This window comes from Cherax quadricarinatus, chromosome 22 (assembly GCF_038502225.1).
Source record: "Cherax quadricarinatus isolate ZL_2023a chromosome 22, ASM3850222v1, whole genome shotgun sequence".
Taxonomy (NCBI): Eukaryota; Metazoa; Arthropoda; class Malacostraca; order Decapoda; family Parastacidae; genus Cherax; species Cherax quadricarinatus.
Genome location: NC_091313.1, coordinates 19,150,318 through 19,174,095, shown reverse-complemented (window position 1 = coordinate 19,174,095; position 23,778 = coordinate 19,150,318). Strand labels below are relative to the sequence as shown.

Here is a 23,778-nt window from a genome sequence, read left to right as displayed (position 1 = left end):
CAACAACTAGAGTAACAACAACCAGAGTAACAACAGCCAGAGTAACAACAGCCAGAGTAACAACAACCAGAGTAACAACAACCAGAGTAACAACAGAGTAACAACAACCAGAGTAACAACAACCAGAGTAACAACAACCAGAGTAACAACAACCAGAGTAACAACAGCCAGAGTAACAACAACCAGAGTAACAACAACCAGAGTAACAACAACCAGAGTAACAACAACCAGAGTAACAACAACCAGAGTAACAACAACCAGAGTAACAACAACCAGAGTAACAACAACCAGAGTAACAACAACCAGAGTAACAACAACCAGAGTAACAACAGCCAGAGTAACAACAGCCAGAGTAACAACAACCAGAGTAACAACAACCAGAGTAACAACAACCAGAGTAACAACAACCAGAGTAACAACAGCCAGAGTAACAACAGCCAGAGTAACAACAACCAGAGTAACAACAACCAGAGTAACAACAACCAGAGTAACAACCAGAGTAACAACAGCCAGAGTAACAACAACCAGAGTAACAACAACCAGAGTAACAACAACCAGAGTAACAACAACCAGAGTAACAACCAGAGTAACAACAACCAGAGTAACAACAACCAGAGTAACAACAGCCAGAGTAACAACAGCCAGAGTAACAACAGCCAGAGTAACAACAGCCAGAGTAACAACAGCCAGAGTAACAACAACCAGAGTAACAAAAGCCAGAGTAACAACAGCAAGAGTAACAACAGCCAGAGTAACAACAACCAGAGTAACAACAACCAGAGTAACAACAACCAGAGTAACAACAACCAGAGTAACAACAACCAGAGTAACAACAACCAGAGTAACAACAACCAGAGTAACAACAACCAGAGTAACAACCAGAGTAACAACAACCAGAGTAACAACAGCCAGAGTAACAACAGCCAGAGTAACAACAGCCAGAGTAACAACAGCCAGAGTAACAACAACCAGAGTAACAACAACCAGAGTAACAACAGCCAGAGTAACAACAGCCAGAGTAACAACAACCAGAGTAACAACAGCCTGGATAACAGCAGCCAGGGCAACAACAGCCAGGGCAACAACAGCCAGGGTAACAACAACCAGAGTAACAACAGCCTGGATAACAGCAGCCAGGGCAACAACAGCCAGGGCAACAACAGCCAGGGTAACAACAACCAGAGTAACAACAACCAGGGTAACAACAGCCTGGATAACAGCAGCCACGGTAACAACAGCCTGGGGTAACAACAGCCTGGGGTAACAACCAGAGAAACAACAACCAGAGTAACAGCCTGGATAACAGCAGCCACGGTAATAACAGCCTGGGTAACAGGCAGGGTAACAACAGCCTGGGTAACAGGCAGGGTAACAGGCAGGGTAACAACAACCAGGGTAACAGCCTGTAACAGCCTGGGCAAAAACCAGAGTAACAACAGCCAGCGTAACAACAGCCAGCGTAACAACAGCCAAGGTAACAACAGCCAGGGTGACAACAGCCAGGGTGACAAAAGCCAAGGTAACAACAGCCAAGGTAACAACAGCCAAGGTAACAACAGCCAGCGTAACAATAGCCAAGGTAACAACAGCCAAGGTAACAACAGCCAAGGTAACAACAGTCAAGGTAACAACAGCCAAGGGAACAACAGCCAAGGTAACAACAGCCAAGGTAACAACAGCCAAGGGAACAACAGCCAAGGTAAAAACAGCCAAGGGAACAACAGCCAAGGTAACAACAGCCAAGGTAACAACAGCCAAGGTAACAACAGCCAAGGTAACAACAGCCAAGGTAACAACAGCCAAGGTAACAACAGCCAAGGTAACAACAGCCAAGGTAACAACAGCCAGCGTAACAACAGCCAAGGTAACAACAGCCAAACGTGTGAATCTTCTCTGCGTTTGTAAATATTTAAAAAAAGGCCTAATAAATATGGGGGCTAGTTTCTTTAGACAGAATAGACCCGCACGAGGACCCAGCAGACAAGACCCGCACGAGGACCCAGCAGACAAGACCCGCACGAGGACCCAGCAGACAAGACCCGCACGAGGACCCAGCAGACAAGACCCGCACGAGGACCCAGCAGACAAGACCCGCACGAGGACCCAGCAGACAAGACCCGCACGAGGACCCAGCAGACAAGACCCGCACGAGGACCCAGAAGACAACACCCGCACGAGGACCCAGCAGACAAGACCCGCACGACGACCCAGCAGACAAGACCCGCACGACGACCCAGCAGACAAGACCCGCACGACGACCCAGCAGACAAGACCCGCACGAGGACCCAGCAGACAAGACCCGCACGAGGACCCAGCAGACAAGACCCGCACGAGGACCCAGCAGACAAGACCCGCACGAGGACCCAGCAGACAAGACCCGCACGAGGACCCAGCAGACAAGACCCGCACGAGGACCCAGCAGACAAGACCCGCACGAGGACCCAGCAGACAAGACCCGCACGAGGACCCAGCAGACAAGACCCGCACGAGGACCCAGCAGACAAGACCCGCACGAGGACCCAGCAGACAAGACCCGCACGAGGATCCAGCAGACAAGACCCGCACGAGGACCCAGCACACAAGATCCGCACGAGGACCCAGCAGACAAGACCCGCACGACGACCCAGCAGACAAGACCCGCACGACGACCAAGCAGACAAGACCCGCACGAGGACCCAGCAGACAAGACCCGCACGAGGACCCAGCAGACAAGACCCACACGAGGACCCAGCAGACAAGACCCGCACGAGGACCCAGCAGACAAGACCCACACGAGGACCCAGCAGACAAGACCCGCACGAGGACCCAGCAGACAAGACCCGCACGAGGACCCAGCAGACAAGACTAAGAGATTAAGACAGTAGGTGGTCTTCCTGGATGAGGGGTGTGGATTAAGACTGAAGTAAGGTGGTCTTCCTGGATGAAGGGTGTGGATTAAGGTGGTCTTCCTGGGTGTGTGGGAGCCACACAAGGATGAGTAACCCTGAGATTATCCTCTGAGCTGGTTCATTATAGTCTGACCAACACTTCTGGACTGCTCGCTAAAGGTGACTCTCAATCAAAACAGCTACACCCATGTCCAGGGTGTCAAGTTACACACACACTGGACACCAGATGCAACTTTATACACAACCTCAAGAGCAGGTATAATCAAGTCAAGAAGCCAAACGCCAGTAACATATGAAGCACATACAGCTCTCGTACAGTGCTCACATCATACGATATATGGGAAGAATTTAATATCCTAAACGTAAATAATCTATACATATACACAAAAAATCTTTCTGAATTCACACGAGCATTTAATGTACGAAAATATTATTATTATTATTATTATTATTATTATTATTATTATCAATAGGAAGCTCTAAACCTTGTACGAGAATATCCCCCCTCCCCAGCACAACATTAATATCGACCGGTGAACTACTCCCACACCGGAAGAAATTGCTCACAAATCCATGTAGGGCCAGTCAGTTACGAGAACTGGTATGGGAGGGCCTGGAGAACACTGAGAATATTGCCGGAAACTGTATAACGTCACTAGCACGAGACCCAGCCAGTAGTGGTCACTGGTTGATGTCAGTACCACAGCTCAGGCTCAAGTGACATCAACCCAGCTAATGGTGGCCACTGGTGGTCGGTACCACACCTCTCTTCCAATTAGGGCAGCCTAAGTTGTACACTAACTCCCGTAAAAAGTTGCTGAGATGTGTGTGTGTGTGTGTGTGTGTGTGTGTGTGTGTGTGTGTGTGTGTGTGTGTGTGTGTGTGTGTGTGTGTGTGTGTGTGTGTGTGTGTGTGTGTGTGTAATAAGTAAAACTTGCGATTTTGGCTTAAATAGCAACGCTATTCTTGCCGAATAAGGCAAGCGAAAATTAGTGTCTGCAAAAATTATTCTGAACCTAACAAAAAAAAATATATTTTATTGTGTTTATTATTAAATTATTGTGAACTTATCTAAAATACATTTAGTTGGATTAGGCTAAATTAAATTGCGCTTGTTATAATAGGGTTAGGTGTAAAAATTAATAACTTTGTACCAAAAGAACCTTAGAAAACTTACCTAACCTTATTATAACAAGCGCAAGTTTTCTAAGGTTCTTTTGGTACAACATTAAATTTTTTTACACCACCTAACCTTATTATAACAAGCGCAATTTAATTTTAGATAAGTTTGCAATAATTTAATAATAAACAAAACACAATAAAATATATTTTTTTCGTTAGGTTCAGAATGATTTTTTGTGAAATTATTGAATACACAAATTTTCACTTGCCTTATTCGGCAAGAAAAGCGTTGCTATTTAAGCCAAAAATAGCAAGTTTTACCTATTCGGCACGACATATATATTATTGTAACAACGGAAGAGTGTTATTTAATCAATAACAACACTGCGACTAGCCGGGGACTCGAACTCACGTCGTTTTGGCCCGCCTCTTGGTGAGCTAAAATCACGTGACTAACCCATAGGACCACCAAATCCTACAAGAATCACGCACCCAGCAGAACTAGGCGGGTTAGAGCGTCATGTGATTTTCGCTCACCAAGAGGGGGGCCAAAACGACGTGGGTTCTCGGCTAGTTGCAGTGTTTTAAATATATATATATATATATATATATATATATATATATATATATATATATATATATATATATATATATATATATATATATATATATATATATGTCGTGCCGAATATGTAAAACTGGTCAATTAGCAAGAACTCATTTAAAATTGAGTCCTTTCTAAAATTTTCTCTTATACGTTTAAAGATATATTTTTTTCATGAATGTTAATATAAAAAAAATTTAATTTTGCACCTAAGGGATCTTAGAAAACTTACCTAACCTTATTATAACAAGCGCAATTTATTTTAGCCTAACCCAATTAAATATATTTTAAATACGTTTACAATAATTTAGCACTAAACAAACACAATCAAATATATTTTTTTCGTTAGGTTCAGAATGATTTTGGCGAAATTATTGCATACACAAATTTTCGCTTGTCCTATATGGCAAGATGAGCGTTGCTATTTAAGCCAAGATCGCAAGTTCTGCCTATTCGGCACATTATATATATATATATATATATATATATATATATATATATATATATATATATATATATATATATATATATATATATATATATATATATATATATCGTGCCGAATATGTAAAACTGGCCAATTAGCAAGAACTCATTTAAAATTAAGTCCTTTCTAAAATTTTCTCTTATACGTTTAAAGATATATTTTTTTCATTAATGTTGATGTAAAAATTTATAATTTTGCACCAAAAGGAACTTAGAAAACTTACCTAACCTTATTATAACAAGAGCAATTTATTTTAGCCTAACCCAACTAAATATATTTTAGATTTGTTTACAATAATTTAATACTAAACAAACACAGTGAAATATATTTTTTTCGTTAGGTTCAGAATGATTTTGGCGAAATTATTGCATACACAAATTTTCACTTGTCCTATATGGCAAGATGAGCGTTGCTATTTAAGCCAAGATCGCAAGTTCTGCCTATTCGGCACGACACACACACACACATATATATATATATATATATATATATATATATATATATATATATATATAATGTCTTATTAACTCGTTTGATGCTATGGAAGAGGATAGGAAAGCTGGTAGGGCAATCTGGTAGGATCTGCGTACTCCCAGCCCCCAAAGCCTGACCGGAAGTGAGGCTTGCAACCACTGTCCATTTTCAATGGAAAGATTCAATACACTCTCTAGCATGGTCTTAAGGAGTCATATTCCTTGAGTTTCGGACTGCTGAAGGCTGGGGAGCATCTCGGAAAGTAGGTAAGTTTTGGGATTGACAGGCACCTGGTGAGTACGTAGTACAGTTCGTTTCTACCTCTCAAATATAAACGATCGCTGGAGCGGATAGTCTCCAACTTCCAAATAAAGCACTGCTGGAGTGGGTAGTCTCCAACTTCCAAATAAAGCACTGCTGGAGTGGGTAGTCTCCAACTTCCAAATAAAGCACTGCTGGAGTGGGTAGTCTCCAACTTCCAAATAAAGCATCGCTGGAGCGGGTAGTCTCCAACTTCCAAATAAAGCATCGCTGGAGCGGGTAGTCTCCAACTTCCAAATAAAGCATCGTTGGAGTGAGTAGTCTCCAACTTCCAAATAAAGCATTGTTGGAGTGAGTAGTCTCCAACTTCCAAATAAAGCATTGTTGGAGTGAGCAGTCTCCAACTTCCAAATAAAGCACTGCTGGAGTGAGTAGTCTCCAACTTCCAAATAAAGCACTGCTGGAGTGGGTAGTCTCCAACTTCCAAATAAAGCACTGCTGGAGTGAGTAGTCTCCAACTTCCAAATAAAGCACTGCTGGAGTGGGTAGTCTCCAACTTCCAAATAAAGCATCGTTGGAGTGAGCAGTCTCCAACTTCCAAATAAAGCATCGCTGGAGCGGGTAGTCTCCAACTTCCAAATAAAGCATCGTTGGAGCGGGTAGTCTCCAACTTCCAAATAAAGCATTGTTGGAGTGAGTAGTCTCCAACTTCCAAATAAAGCATTGTTGGAGTGAGCAGTCTCCAACTTCCAAATAAAGCATTGCTGGAGCGGGTAGTCTCCAACTTCCAAATAAAGCATTGCTGGAGCGGGTAGTCTCCAACTTCCAAATAAAGCATCGTTGGAGTGAGTAGTCTCCAACTTCCAAATAAAGCATCGTTGGAGTGAGTAGTCTCCAACTTCCAAATAAAGCATTGCTGGAGCGGGTAGTCTCCAACTTCCAAATAAAGCATCGTTGGAGTGAGCAGTCTCCAACTTCCAAATAAAGCATCGCTGGAGTGAGTAGTCTCCAACTTCCAAATAAAGCATCGTTGGAGCGGGTAGTCTCCAACTTCCAAATAAAGCATCGTTGGAGCGGGTAGTCTCCAACTTCCAAATAAAGCATCGTTGGAGCGGGTAGTCTCCAACTTCCAAATAAAGCATCGTTGGAGCGGGTAGTCTCCAACTTCCAAATAAAGCATCGTTGGAGCGGGTAGTCTCCAACTTCCAAATAAAGCATCGTTGGAGCGGGTAGTCTCCAACTTCCAAATAAAGCATCGTTGGAGCGGGTAGTCTCCAACTTCCAAATAAAGCATCGTTGGAGCGGGTAGTCTCCAACTTCCAAATAAAGCATTGCTGGAGCGGGTAGTCTCCTCACAAGTGAGAGCAAATGAAGACAAAACCAGCTTTGACACAGCCTAAAATCGTGGCAGCTGACTCTTGGCGGAGCTCCAGTTACTCCAATTCCCTACATCGGCCCTACCTTCGACTTAACCTCTTAATACATACTCGACTGATAATGTAACTTCGATACACTTTACTGATATTCCACGGTGGGTAAACTTTTGACAATAAAAGCAGTAACAGCGTGTAAAGTACAACAGCAGTTCTATACCTGGATACTTGAGTTTACCCATGCTGAGTAGCGGGAATGAGGGTCCAGGAAGCATACTAATGTGTTGGTTGTGACTTGGCTAATATTGTGTGTCCGAGGTCGCTGCCTCTCCTGAATGACCAACTAATATTCCATGCACAAGGCAAGGTCGCTGACTTTAGGAGGCGAGGGAGTTTACCTGTCTAATATCATGTTTATTTTCCACCTATAATCTACCTTTACCAAAATTGCTATCGCATTTGCTCTGTCCGCTTTCGTAAAGTGAAGTCTAGATCTTTCCTTAATTCATGGTATGACTTAACAAATTCTTGAGGACAACTGTGTTGGTCCAGGAAAGATCCTGGACTTCACCTTACGAAAGTAGACAAAACAAACGCGATAGTAATTATGGACAAGGTAGATTACAGGTGAAAAATTGCATATTAGAAAATAGGGAAAATGACGTGGCCCTTTAGTGACTTAGGAACTTGTATTCTGTGCACCAGACGAGGTCGCTGGCTGGGTTGCATCATGCGGAATGTGGCAGCAGGTGCTGGGAGGACCGAAAGTTATCACATACATTCAGAAGTTTGAGGTAATCAGTCCCTCAACCTGGAATCGATGTGTTCAGTCCATCACTCTTGTAGGAAAAAAAATTTTCCTGTAAGAGTGATGGACTGAACCCATCGATTCCAGGTTGAGGGACTGATTACCTCAAACTTCTCCTCTCCTAACCCATTTCTACTTTGTATTGGACTGATGAAGCCACTGTGTGGCGAAACGTTTCTTCAATAAAGATTTCCATGTGTTGCATAAGTGTCTCAATTCTTCAACTTGTCGGTTTTCTAAACCATTCACCCCACATACATTCATTCATAATATACACAGTCTTTAAACCCAGATAAAAAAAAATTACTCAAGCCTTTATCAAAATATATTTTTTTAAAACCTCAGTCCTCTTTCAGAGCGCCAACACATAATACCTTTGATACGTTTGAAGAGTTTCGAGAGTTTATCTGCTCTCTGAGCCCGGCCATGGGCCAGGCTCGTCTGGTGTTTGCCTGGTCAACTAGGCTGTTGCTGCTGGAGGCCCGCTGCCCCACATATGCATCACAACGTGGTTAATCTGCCCACAGTTGCTCCTTTATATGTCCAAGGAGTTCCTGGTGCCTGGTTAGACTGCGTGCCGCAAACACCAACAGCTTGAATGATCAGGCCATCCACCAGGCCTGATCTGGAACCGGGCCGCAGTAAGGGGAGGGGGCGATGATCCCCGAAATCTACTATAGGTAATGTATATTATTATAATGAAAACCAAGTGCTTAACCCACTAGGGTCAGGGTCACCGGTAGTCACACAACGCACGCAGGAACGTGTTCAGCGGCTACCACATGTTGACACTGACTCAGGGACTATTTGTTCGTCAGGAAATAGGGAGACGTCTCCTGACGTGGCTCTGTGACCTTTTTTCCTACTCCCGCGGCTCGGCCTGTGAGTCGGGCCTCCCATGTCTGGTCGACCAGGCTGTTGCTGCTGGCGGCCCGCCGGCCCACATAACTATCACAGCCTTGTTGATCTGGCACACCCTGGTGTAAACAACCAATAACTTACTAGTGCTGGGCAACAGTAATTAATCAACCGGTTTTGATAAATACGAGAATCACCGCATATTATCAGGGGAAAGCGCTAAATACGTAGGGGGATCATACAGCACCCGTGGAATGATGAAGTCATCAGACCATACCACGGGCGGGGATTGAACTCGTGTTGAGTGAATCGACAAACTCCAGGCCAGCGAGTAAGCCACTGGGCCAGCTGGCTACAGTAACATTCATCCAACTAGGTATATTTATACACCATAAAGAGGTTAGAACAGGTTCCCCCACTGTCCCCTCAAAGCCGTCATGATGACGGCTTTGAGGGGACTAGAGCTAGAGTTCGTCACGGCCACGCTGGCGGGAGACTCATCTGTAAAATCCTTCATTTGTGGTCACAGTGGGGGAACCTGTTCTAACATCTTCATGGTGTATAAATATAGCTAGCTGGATGAATGTTATTGTAGCCAGCTGGCCCAGTGGCTTACGCGCTGGCCTGGAGTTTGTCGATTCACTCAACACGAGTTCAATCCCCGCCCGTGGTATGGTCTGATGACTTCATCCATCCAAGGAAGGGAAAGATCCGTCGTCCCTTCTATCAAGAGCCCCTCACCATCATCACAATGCCTCACAATACCAAAGAGTCCAGCTGAAAAAAGTGTCTCAGGAATTTCATGGGTCATTTTGGAGACCGATTAGAAAAACGGTTTCAAAAATGTTCCAGGACATTTTAAGAGACCGTCTGAAGAAACGGTCTCGGAAACATCCTATCGTACACCTTGTATGTTTACACGTTGTATATTCTACATTAATGATGTACACACTTACATCCCACAAATGTTTATTAAGCAGAATGAGGTAGTAAAGGTACGAAATACCGACACCTGGTAAGGACAATTGCAACTATGTGGAATCCTTCATCACCGACGTGTCGCCCACACAATGGACTTCAAGTCACACTGCTGAACCTCGTGCTGTACCCTGGGTAAATACAGTTAAGTCTTAAAATTATGCTGTAGTTTGTACAGCTAAGGGAGGGGGTCGTTGATCCTCGCGGCCCCATCCTAGACCTGTCAAGAGATTTAGCATATTTTGGATTTCTTATAAATTGTGGACTTTACTTTGGATTCACTTTCGTGTTTGCTGTAAGAAACGTGCTCAGGAAGTCGAACCAGGAACTCTGCTAGTAAGCTGGATGCTCTCACCAGTCACGTAGATAAATGGTTTAGAGAACCGACAAGTTGATAAAGACACATGTGCAACATTTGCGTGTTGCACATGTGTCTTCGACTGCTTCATCTCACCTATCTGCAGCATATAAGCACCTATGCTGTAATAATTCAATAATGGTTATAATCATAACCATAATTTTTCAAGAGGTGGACCGATAAGCCAGCGGAAGTTCTCGGTCAGACCAAAAGCTCCAGCTGTGGGTCATCATATGACTAAGACCCGCGTCAGGAAACACTTGTCCTGTTTCCTGACAAACATTATATCTACCATATGGTGTATTCGTATCAAGGTTGATGAACTTATTACATCGACTCCAGGCTGAGGGACTAATTTCCTCAAACTACTCCTGATCCTCACCATTTATCTTTGCACTGGACTGATGAAGCCACTGTATGGGGAAAAATTTCCACAATAAAGATACCAAACTTTACCAGTCACTTGTTTCTATAATGGCAGATTATATATGTTTTATTTCTTTCGCAAAACAACAACACAAAGTTATGGTTTGTGTTTCAGACTTTGTTACGAGAAAAACAAAGTGAAGGTGTGGCGGGAGGACCTTGTAGAACTGTTATTCTCTGGTTTACCATCACTCTTTGTCCCTTCAGAAGGACCCTTGAGGCAAGGACTCGGAGCTGTCCTGCCCATCCTTGTATCAAGGGGATGGGGGGGTGCTGTACGGCTCCTACGTGTTTAGCGCTTCTCCGTGGTTAAAAATTATACAATTCTTGAGAACAAAAAGGACACAATACCATGAATGGAATATACAAATAACCCCCCACATAAGGAAAAGAATTGTGGCGACGTTTCAGTCCGACTTGGACCATTAACTAGTCGGACCGAAACGTCGTAGTAAGTTTCTTTTTCCTATGTGCGGGTTATTTGTGCATTACACAACTTAAAAATAAAAAAAAATTGCCAGCCTTTGATGAGTTTCGAGTGTGTGTCTACTCTCAGAGCCCGACCATGGGCCAGGCTCGTCTGGTGCTTGCCTGGTCAACCACGCTTTCCAACCATTTGGCAATTATTATAATCATGGGAGAGCGCTAAACCCGTAGGATTATACAGCGCCTGGCCATTTGGCAAAATTCTAAATATCCCCCAAATAATCCTAAATATCCGCCAAACTTAGCTATATTCCGCTGACCAAGACGAGTCAGCAGAACTGCACGGTCATGTGTCACGCGGATCTGCAACATTCGTGTAACAACATCAACCATTTTTTTTGCAATATGTCAAGACGAACATTCCCGTAGGAAAACTGAGCTTGATCATTAGGCAACGGAGTTGAGAGTATCATATTACGTCCGTACTTGGCACGTTATGTAGTCACTGTTATCTATGGTGACTTTCCTGCTGAGACTCAGAGTTCACCACTATCTATGGTTTACACTCTCCTGGTGGCAGACTACACTCTCCTGGTGGCAGACTACACTCCCCTGGTGGCAGACTACACTCCCCTGGTGGCAGACTACACTCTCCTGATGGCAGACTACACTCCCCTGGTGGCAGACTACACTCCCCTGGTGGCAGACTACACTCCCCTGGTGGCAGACTACACTCCCCTGGTGGCAGACTACACTCCCCTGGTGGCAGACTACACTCTCCTGATGGCAGACTACACTCCCCTGGTGGCAGACTACACTCTCCTGGTGGCAGACTACACTCCCCTGGTGGCAGACTACACTCTCCTGATGGCAGACTACACTCCCCTGGTGGCAGACTACACTCCCCTGGTGGCAGACTACACTCCCCTGGTGGCAGACTACACTCCCCTGGTGGCAGACTACACTCCCCTGGTGGCAGACTACACTCTCCTGGTGGCAGACTACACTCCCTGGTGGCAGACTACACTCTCCTGGTGGCAGACTACACTCTCCTGGTGGCAGACTACACTCCCCTGGTGGCAGACTACACTCCCCTGGTGGCAGACTACACTCCCCTGGTGGCAGACTACACTCTCCTGGTGGCAGACTACACTCCCCTGGTGGCAGACTACACTCCCCTGGTGGCAGACTACACTCTCCTGGTGGCAGACTACACTCTCCTGGTGGCAGACTACACTCCCCTGGTGGCAGACTACACTCCCCTGGTGGCAGACTACACTCCCCTGGTGGCAGACTACACTCTCCTGGTGGCAGACTACACTCCCCTGGTGGCAGACTACACTCCCCTGGTGGCAGACTACACTCTCCTGGTGGCAGACTACACTCCCCTGGTGGCAGACTACACTCTCCTGGTGGCAGACTACACTCTCCTGGTGGCAGACTACACTCCCCTGGTGGCAGACTACACTCCCCTGGTGGCAGACTACACTCCCCTGGTGGCAGACTACACTCTCCTGGTGGCAGACTACACTCCCCTGGTGGCAGACTACACTCCCCTGGTGGCAGACTACACTCCCCTGGTGGCAGACTACACTCCCCTGGTGGCAGACTACACTCCCCTGGTGGCAGACTACACTCTCCTGGTGGCAGACTACACTCCCCTGGTGGCAGACTACACTCCCCTGGTGGCAGACTACACTCCCCTGGTGGCAGACTACACTCTGGTGGCCTGGTGGCAGACTACACTCCCCTGGTGGCAGACTACACTCCCCTGGTGGCAGACTACACTCCCCTGGTGGCAGACTACACTCCCCTGGTGGCAGACTACACTCTCCTGGTGGCAGACTACACTCTCCTGGTGGCAGACTACACTCCCCTGGTGGCAGACTACACTCTCCTGGTGGCAGACTACACTCCCCTGGTGGCAGACTACACTCTCCCGGTGGAAGACTACACTCTCCCGGTGGAAGACTACACTCTCCCGGTGGAAGACTACACTCTCCCGGTGGAAGACTACACTCTCCCGGTGGAAGACTACACTCTCCCGGTGGAAGACTACACATCACATGCTTGGATCAGAAGACACAGGCAAGAATGTTAATGGCATCGGACGCCACAAAAATATCCTACCCGCTAGATTGGATACTACACAATATATCCTACCCACTGGGATGTATGCTACATATATCCTACCCACTGGGATGTATGCTACATATATCCTACCCACTGGGATGTATGCTACATATATCCTACCCACTGGGATGTATGCTACATATATCCTACCCACTGGGATGTATGCTACATATATCCTACCCACTGGGATGTATGCTACATATATCCTACCACTGGGATGTATGCTACATATATCCTACCACTGGGATGTATGCTACATATATCCTACCCACTGGGATGTATGCTACATATATCCTACCACTGGGATGTATGCTACATATATCCTACCCACTGGGATGTATGCTACATATATCCTACCACTGGGATGTATGCTACATATATCCTACCCACTGGGATGTATGCTACATATATCCTACCACTGGGATGTATGCTACATATATCCTACCCACTGGGATGTATGCTACATATATCCTACCACTGGGATGTATGCTACATATATCCTACCCACTGGGATGTATGCTACATATATCCTACCACTGGGATGTATGCTACATATATCCTACCCACCGGGATGTATGCTACATATATCCTACCACTGGGATGTATGCTACATATATCCTACCCACTGGGATGTATGCTACATATATCCTACCACTGGGATGTATGCTACATATATCCTACCCACTGGGATGTATGCTACATATATCCTACCCACTGGGATGTATGCTACATATATCCTACCACTGGGATGTATGCTACATATATCCTACCCACTGGGATGTATGCTACATATATCCTACCACTGGGATGTATGCTACATATATCCTACCACTGGGATGTATGCTACATATATCCTACCACTGGGATGTATGCTACATATATCCTACCACTGGGATGTATGCTACATATATCCTACCACTGGGATGTATGCTACATATATCCTACCCACTGGGATGTATGCTACATATATCCTACCACTGGGATGTATGCTACATATATCCTACCCACTGGGATGTATGCTACATATATCCTACCACTGGGATGTATGCTACATATATCCTACCACTGGGATGTATGCTACATATATCCTACCCACTGGGATGTATGCTACATATATCCTACCACTGGGATGTATGCTACATATATCCTACCACTGGGATGTATGCTACATATATCCTACCCACTGGGATGTATGCTACATATATCCTACCACTGGGATGTATGCTACATATATCCTACCCACTGGGATGTATGCTACATATATCCTACCACTGGGATGTATGCTACATATATCCTACCCACTGGGATGTATGCTACATATATCCTACCACTGGGATGTATGCTACATATATCCTACCCACTGGGATGTATGCTACATATATCCTACCACTGGGATGTATGCTACATATATCCTACCCACTGGGATGTATGCTACATATATCCTACCACTGGGATGTATGCTACATATATCCTACCCACTGGGATGTATGCTACATATATCCTACCACTGGGATGTATGCTACATATATCCTACCCACTGGGATGTATGCTACATATATCCTACCACTGGGATGTATGCTACATATATCCTACCCACTGGGATGTATGCTACATATATCCTACCACTGGGATGTATGCTACATATATCCTACCCACTGGGATGTATGCTACATATATCCTACCACTGGGATGTATGCTACATATATCCTACCCACTGGGATGTATGCTACATATATCCTACCACTGGGATGTATGCTACATATATCCTACCCACTGGGATGTATGCTACATATATCCTACCCACTGGGATGTATGCTACATATATCCTACCACTGGGATGTATGCTACATATATCCTACCCACTGGGATGTATGCTACATATATCCTACCACTGGGATGTATGCTACATATATCCTACCACTGGGATGTATGCTACATATATCCTACCACTGGGATGTATGCTACATATATCCTACCACTGGGATGTATGCTACATATATCCTACCACTGGGATGTATGCTACATATATCCTACCACTGGGATGTATGCTACATATATCCTACCCACTGGGATGTATGCTACATATATCCTACCCACTGGGATGTATGCTACATATATCCTACCCACTGGGATGTATGCTACATATATCCTACCACTGGGATGTATGCTACATATATCCTACCCACTGGGATGTATGCTACATATATCCTACCCACTGGGATGTATGCTACATATATCCTACCACTGGGATGTATGCTACATATATCCTACCACTGGGATGTATGCAACATATATTTTGCCCACTGGGATGTATGCTACATATATCCTACCCACTGGGATGTATGCTACATATATCCTACCACTGGGACGTATGCTACATATATCCTACCCACTGGGATGTATGCTACATATATCCTACCCACTGGGATGTATGCTACATATATCCTACCACTGGGATGTATGCTACATATATCCTACCCACTGGGATGTATGCTACATATATCCTACCACTGGGATGTATGCTACATATATCCTACCACTGGGATGTATGCAACATATATTTTGCCCACTGGGATGTATGCTACATATATCCTACCACTGGGATGTATGCTACATATATCCTACCACTGGGATGTATGCTACATATATCCTACCACTGGGATGTATGCTACATATATCCTACCCACTGGGATGTATGCTACATATATCCTACCCACTGGGATGTATGCTACATATATCCTACCCACTGGGATGTATGCTACATATATCCTACCACTGGGATGTATGCTACATATATCCTACCCACTGGGATGTATGCTACATATATCCTACCCACTGGGATGTATGCTACATATATCCTACCACTGGGATGTATGCTACATATATCCTACCACTGGGATGTATGCAACATATATTTTGCCCACTGGGATGTATGCTACATATATCCTACCCACTGGGATGTATGCTACATATATCCTACCACTGGGATGTATGCTACATATATCCTACCCACTGGGATGTATGCTACATATATCCTACCCACTGGGATGTATGCTACATATATCCTACCACTGGGATGTATGCTACATATATCCTACCCACTGGGATGTATGCTACATATATCCTACCACTGGGATGTATGCTACATATATCCTACCACTGGGATGTATGCAACATATATTTTGCCCACTGGGATGTATGCTACATATATCCTACCACTGGGATGTATGCTACATATATCCTACCACTGGGATGTATGCTACATATATCCTACCCACTGGGATGTATGCTACATATATCCTACCCACTGGGATGTATGCTACATATATCCTACCCACTGGGATGTATGCTACATATATCCTACCACTGGGATGTATGCTACATATATCCTACCCACTGGGATGTATGCTACATATATCCTACCCACTGGGATGTATGCTACATATATCCTACCACTGGGATGTATGCAACATATATTTTGCCCACTGGGATGTATGCTACATATATCCTACCCACTGGGATGTATGCTACATATATCCTACCACTGGGATGTATGCTACATATATCCTACCACTGGGATGTATGCTACATATATCCTACCCACTGGGATGTATGCTACATATATCCTACCCACTGGGATGTATGCTACATATATCCTACCACTGGGATGTATGCAACATATATTTTGCCCACTGGGATGTATGCTACATATATCCTACCACTGGGATGTATGCTACATATATTTTGCCCACTGGGATGTATGCTACATATATCCTACCCACTGGGATGGATGATACATATATCCTGCCCACTGGGATGTATGCTACATATATCCTGCCTACTGGGGTGTACGCTACATATATCCTACCCACTGGGATGTATGCTACATATATCCTACCACTGGGATGTATGCTACATATATCCTACCCACTGGGATGTATGCTACACATATCCTGCCCACTGGGATGCATGCTACATATATCCTACCCACTGGGATGGATGATACATATATCCTGCCCACTGGGATGTATGCTACATAAATCCTACCCACTGGGATGGATGATATATATATCTTACAGAGTATATATAGTTGATATATACTATCAGGGTATATCAAATATATATACCCTGATAGGGTATATAGCTTTGGTAAGTTTCGAGTTTTTCTACTCCATGAGCCCTGGGCCAGGTTGTCAGGTGCTTGCCTGGTCAACCAGGCTGTTCCTGCTGGTGGCCCGCTGGCTCACACATCCATAACAGCTTGGTTTATCTGACACTTGGTGGAGGCACTTGTCTAGTTTCCTCTTGAATTCTGCACTTGTCCCAGCAGTTTTGGATATTTTCTGGTAAGATGTCGAATACACAGAGATCGCATATGTTGATACAATGCTCTCTCTTTTTGTGCCTACGGCGCCCCTGCTTTTCACTAGGCTCATTTTACACTTCTTTCCATATCTCTCACTCCAGTATGTTGCTATGGCAGTGTATCTCCACTCCGCTCAAGGATTTTGAGATATTCACAATGCTTTAATGACTTTATGGGGGCTTTGACCTCTCCTGCCTTGAACGGTGCCGTCAACACTGAAAAATACTCTAGACGAGAGAACACAATCGATTTGAATAGTCACACTACTGGTACTATTTCTCGTTTTAAAAGTTCTCATTACCACCCTGTCACTATACTGGTTGTTATGACAACAATCACTGATCTCACGGGAGCACGCTTGAAATGGAGGTAGAGTTTTTAATTAAGAGGTCGAGGATTTAAAGTGAATGTAAAAGAACTGGTACAGGTAACATCTTAAAAAGATGCAAAGTGAAAGAAGCCGCCTGTTATAGATAAATTACTGTTGTGTACCTGGAGTGTGTTCTGAGGGTCAACACCTCCGCGGCCCGGTCCCAGGCCAGGCTTCCCGGTATATGGCCTAATCAATCAGGCTCTTGGCGCTAGCTGCATGAAGTCTAGAGTAAGCACCAAAATCCGGCTGATCAGGCACTGACGTGAGAAACTTGTCCAGTTTCTCCTTGAAGACAGACAAGGATCTGTGGGTTATCCCTTTATTTACGAAGGCAGGACGTTGAAAAGTCTTGGTCCATTCACACTTACTTAGCTTTCTTTAGTGTACTCACTACACCCCTGCTCTTTTTTTAATTGTATACTGGATTACTTAAGAAATTTAGTGTTCCGAAAGACGGTGATGAGTGTGGTTGAGAGGTCAAACGTGTGACCATGCAACCCGTCCTCATAATTAAACATATCACTCTTGTAAAGAGAGTCAGATGAGGTCAGGAAGGCGTGGAAGACACTCACAGTAAATGTACATAAAAACAAGTACACAACGGGTATGGACCAAGATAAAAATAACCACCGGAAAGACTAATGCTGCTGCACCTCCGGACATCATACAGAGAACACCTGAAAGAGTGATGGATGAATCCACGAAGCATCAGGAGTTTAATACATGACATCTGAGAGATGTAGAGTAACTTCTTGACAAGAAGAGCAAAGGTGCAACTCAGATAATATACAGATGATAGGCTTAGTACCAACGATGAAACACGAACTGCTGTGTCAGTAGCAGCAGCGTCTGGGTATGAAGGTACCATATGAATTTTACATTTTCTTCCATACCTCTCATTCCTAAATATCTTTCACACACATATTAAGTAACCCTTTCACCATCTCTCATATTTAAGACTGAGGCATTTCCAGTTACTTAAACGCTTTATCGGCTCTACGCAGGCCCTAAATGATCTCTGTCTACTCTAGTTCTCTCCAACATTGAATAGAGTCGTCAAACACTAAACAATACTTTAAGCGAGAGAGTACAAGTCGTTCAGTGTCAACATTAGCATTATTTCCCTCGTTTTGAAGGTTCTCATTATCCAACGCCATTTTCCTGGCAGTCATGATATTGTTTAGTATTGCTTTATAAATAAAGTTACAGGAATCAGGTCCGGACTTCTTTCTATAATGGCACTCGCTATAAAAAGCAGATACAAAAATCGTAAACTCATCTAGGCTCTCTGCCAGTCTCTCCTGGGAAGTCTCACAGAACCCTAACAAACAAGTGCTGACCACTAGTGTGCTAGTGAGTGTTGCTACTCACCTGGTGCTATTTTCACTCATAAATCAGTGGCACTTACCCAGTCCCTGGACACATTAAGTGCCTCTGTAATCCTCTGACTACCGTTCACAGGACTGGCATTGGATACATAATAAAGATATTAAACTTACTGTCCAAATCTGTCTTTGTTGCAACACTCATAATATACCGTTCATCTTTTAACGTTTACAAGTTCGTCTATTTCTGAACGATCTATGTTACTAATCATTTCCACAAAATTAATCGGCCTAAATTTATTTTCGGTTAAGTTACTTTAGCGTTAGTTAATTAAATTTTTCCTATATTTAACCGCTGATACGGTTAAAAAAACATATCTTAGTTATGATAAGAAAGTACCCAGGATGCGACCCACAACAAGTGATTAACATTCAAGCACCTTCCTACTTTCAGATAATACGAAGATTGACTCTCTTTCCGGAAAGCAAACAGTTAAGTTGGCCAAATTAATGTCTTATTCACACCAACAATCTGAAGGTGATATTTATTCATTGTTGGGTGAAAAGTCTTCCTTTATGCAGAATGTCATCCACAACAGTCAGTTAACACTCAGGTTCTTATTTATTCCCAGGTGAAGAGTGTTAGTCTTGCTGTAAAATAACTTTATGTGATGCAATGCTACCCGAGTCACATGCTTTGCCGTTCGTTCTATTATCCCTATTGTAATGTGGGACAGTCCGCAGTTTTCATTGCTTCACGCACTTCACAAGAATCTGTTTCACCACCGTCCACTGTCTTTGGAATTTTGTATTTCTTTATAAATATGGTGTTCAAGGAATGGTACTCTGGCGCCAAGTGCGTGCTGTTCCTTTCAAGAAGCACTGCTATTAATATAACACAATATATATATATATATATATATATATATATATATATGTCGTGCCGAATATGTAAAACTGGTCAGTTAGCAAGAACTCATTTAAAATTAAGTCCTTTCTAAAATTTTCTCTTATACGTTTAAAGATATATTTTTTTCATTAATGTTGATGTAAAAATTATAATTTTGCACGAAAAGGAACTTAGAAAACTTACCTAACCTTATTATAACAAGAACAATTTATTTTAGCCTAACCCAACTAAATATATTTTAGATTTGTTTACAATAATTTAATACTAAACAAACACAATCAAATATATTTTTTTCGTCAGGTTCAGAATGATTTTGGCGAAATTATTGCATACACAAATTTTCACTTGTCCTATATGGCAAGATGAACGTTGCTATTTAAGCCAAGATCGCAAGTTCTGCCTATTCGGCACGACATATATATATATATATATATATATATATATATATATATATATATATATATATATATATAAGACAAGCCACTGGGGGTGGAAATGTTTAGCTCAAGTACTTTCACGCTTCTCAAGTAAAGCAGGGAGAGAGTTCCTCTCTTCCTGCTTTAGTTGCTCTCTTGCAACACTGCCTAGCTCCTGATGACGCACTGAGAAGTGTGAAAGTACTTGAACTACAGATTTCCACCCCCCGTGGCTTGCCTATTCGGCACGACATATATATATATATATATATATTTTTTTTTTTCAACAAATTGGTCGTCTCCCACCGAGGCAGGGTGACCCAGAAAAGAAAGAAAATCCCCAAAAAGAAAATACTTTCATCATCATTCAACACTTTCACCACACTCACACATAATCACTGTTTTGCAGAGGTGCTCAGAATACAACAGTTTAGAAGCATATACGTATAAAGATACACAACATATCCCTCCAAACTGCCAATATCCCAAACCCCTCCTTTAAAGTGCAGGCATTGTACTTCCCATTTCCAGGACTCAAGTCCGACTATAAGAAAATAACCGGTTTCCCTGAATCCCTTCACTAAATATTACCCTGCTCACACTCCAACAGATCGTCAGGTCCCAAGTATCATTCGTCTCCATTCGCTCCTATCAAACACGCTCATGCACGCTTGCTGGAAGTCCAAGCCCCTCGCCCACAAAACCTCCTTTACCCCCTCTTTCCAACCCTTTCGAGGACGACCCCTACCCCTCTTTCCTTCCCCTATAGATTTATATGCTTTCCATGTCATTCTACTTTGGTCCATTCTCTCTAAATGACCAAACCACCTCAACAACCCCTCTTCTGCCCTCTGACTAATGCTTTTATTAACTCCACACCTTCTCCTAATTTCCACACTCCGAATTTTCTGCATAATATTTACACCACACATTGCCCTTAGACAGGACATCTCCACTGCCTCCAACCATCTCCTCGCTGCTGCATTTACCACCCAAGCTTCACATCCATATAAGAGTGTTGGTACTACTATACTTTCATACATTCCCTTCTTTGCCTCCACAGATAACGTTTTTTGACTCCACATATACCTCAACGCACCACTCACCTTTTTTCCCTCATCAAATCTATTATTAACCTCATCCTTCATAAATCCATCCGCCGACACGTCAACTCCCAAGTATCTGAAAACATTCACTTCTTCCATACTCCTCCTCCCCAATTTGATATCCAATTTTTCTTTATCTAAATCATTTGATACCCTCATCACCTTACTCTTTTCTATGTTCACTTTCAACTTTCTACCTTTACACACATTCTCAAACTCATCCACTAACCTTTGCAATTTTTCTTTAGAATCTCCCATAAGCACAGTATCATCAGCAAAAAGTAACTGTGTCAATTCCCATTTTGAATTTGATTCCCCATAATTTAATCCCACCCCTCTCCCGAACACCCTAGCATTTACTTCTTTTACAACCCCATCTATAAATATATTAAACAACCATGGTGACATTACACATCCCTGTCTAAGACCTACTTTTACCGGGAAGTAGTCTCCCTCTCTTCTACACACCCTAACCTGAGCCTCACTATCCTCATAAAAGCTCTTTACAGCATTTAATAACTTACCACCTATTCCATAAACTTGCAACATCTGCCACATTGCTCCTCTATCCACTCTATCATATGCCTTTTCTAAATCCATAAATGCAATAAAAACTTCCCTACCTTTATCTAAATACTGTTCACATATATGCTTCAATGTAAACACTTGATCTACACATCCCCTACCCACTCTGAAGCCTCCTTGCTCATCCGCAATTCTACATTCTGTCTTACCTCTAATTCTTTCAATTATAACTCTACCGTATACTTTTCCTGGTATACTCAGTAAACTTATTCCTCTATAATTTTTACAATCTCTTTTGTCCCCTTTCCCTTTATATAAAGGGACTATACATGCTCCCCGCCAATCCCTAGGTACCTTCCCCTCTTTCATACATTTATTAAACAAAAGTACCAACCACTCCAACACTATATCCCCCCCTGCTTTTAACATTTCTGTCATGATCCCATCAGTTCCAGCTGCTTTACCCCATTTCATTCTACGTAATGCCTCACGTACCTCCACCACACTTACATTCTGCTCTTCTGCACTCCTAAAAGATGGTATACCTCCCTGGCCAGTGCATGAAATTACCGCCTCTGTTTCTTCCTTAACATTTAAAAGTTCCTCAAAATATTCTCGCCATCTACCTAATACCTCCCTCTCCCCATCTACTAACTCCCCTACTCTGTTTTTAACGGACAAATCCATACTTTCCCTATATATATATATATATATATATATATATATATATATATATATATATATATATATATATATATATATATATATATATATATATTATGTCGTGCCGAATAGGCAAAACTTGCTATTTTGGCTTAAGTAGCAACCCCCTTCTTGCCGAATAAGGCAAGTGAAAATTTGTGTATGCAATAATTTCGCAAAAATAATTCTGAACCTAATGAAAAAAAAATATTTCATTGTATTTATTATTAAATTATTGCAAACTTATGTAAAACATATTTAGTTGGATTAGGCAAAATTAAATTGCGCTTGTTATAGTAAGGTTAGGTAAGTTTTCTAAGTTTCTTTTGGTGCAAAATTATAAAATTTTTACATCAACATAAATGAAAATATATATATATTTAAACGTATAAGAGAAATTTTTTAGAAAGGTCTTAATTTTAAATGAGTTCTTGTTAATTGACCAATTTTACACACACACACACACACACACACACACACACACACACACACACACACACACAGACACAGACACAGACACAGACACAGACACAGACACAGACACACAGACACAGACACAGACACAGACACAGACACAGACACAGACACACACACACACACACACACACACACACACACACACACACACACACACACTACTATGGTCGGGCTTGAAGAAATATAGTACAATGCACGATAATATTTTAGCGGCACAAATCACCATCATCAGAATTAATTTAACACATAACTATGTATCAACCAAGACAAGTTACTGAAAATGCAATAAAACATTAGCACAAGTTGAGAAAGAAGTTTAAAACGAGATAAAAGAAAGCAGTGATGAGATAATGCATGTCGCTCATGGATCAGTTACTATCCA

General features: G+C 43.0%; 1 protein-coding gene across 14 annotated transcripts in view; it reads right to left on the bottom strand.

Annotated features, from left to right (window-relative positions):
* The window catches only part of Sarm (sterile alpha and armadillo motif), a 500,429-nt gene that overhangs the window by 141,728 nt on the left and 334,923 nt on the right, over positions 1–23,778 (bottom strand). The gene's annotated exons all lie outside the window — the stretch shown is intronic.